Below are 885 nucleotides of genomic sequence, written 5' to 3'. Positions count from 1 at the left end.
GGCCCTCCCATGAACCAATGAGAGCGGGCTTCCTTGTGTCGCTAATGGAAAGCGGCCGTGGGCCCCGCCCCACCTGCTTCCGGCCTCCTTCACCCCTCGCGCTGGATTGCGGGCGGGGGCAGAAGACAGGGTGGGGAAGCGCTGGGCGTCCAAAGCACAGTTCACGTTTTTTCATCTTGAAATGTGATAGTGAAGATGCTCTCGCAACAAAACAGATCATCTGGGATAAATATCAATAGGGCGGTCGGTCTCTGCACCATATCATGGGAAGAAACGGGTCATCTCTGAATTTCTAAGGACAAATTCTACTTGCATCTGGATAAACTTACGGTGGTCTTTAAATGTAACACCGTTAGACTAAGGCTATTTTACCGTTAGGCCGTTTCAGTTGTTAGGGGAGTTTCTTCTGTTGTCTGCCAGGACAGGTCTATTGGGTCTCCTATGGGAGGACTCCACGTGGCTGGTTTTCACTTAATTCCTGGTTCTGACTTTTGTATAACGGCACACTTTAGGTTGCCAGTCTGTTCCTCAGATTCAGGAATAAAAATCCTAAAAACTTTATCCTCACTGTCTATAGTTATACACCACCTAGTAAGTCAATGCCGTTTTGGTGGGCTAATTTTGCTAAAGGAATTACTTCTCTGCTCTTTCCATAGTAGGACCAAATACAGGATTAGCCCACAGGTGGCAGAACATACCTGGTTAGTCGGGCGGGAGGGCCACGCCGAAAGCAAGAGAGTAAAAGGTGAGATAACTAGGGTCTGGGCACTGCAAGTTTGACACTGTACACAGTTCACATGTCTGTCTACGGAGTTCACACTTTCAACATTACAAACAACTGAAACCCAGGGGATGCAGACTTCTCAAAATTCAAGTTAACTTTTT

This window comes from Desmodus rotundus, unplaced genomic scaffold, assembly GCF_022682495.2.
Source record: "Desmodus rotundus isolate HL8 unplaced genomic scaffold, HLdesRot8A.1 manual_scaffold_455, whole genome shotgun sequence".
Classification (NCBI taxonomy): domain Eukaryota; kingdom Metazoa; phylum Chordata; class Mammalia; order Chiroptera; family Phyllostomidae; genus Desmodus; species Desmodus rotundus.
Note: the sequence above shows the minus strand (reverse complement) of the source record.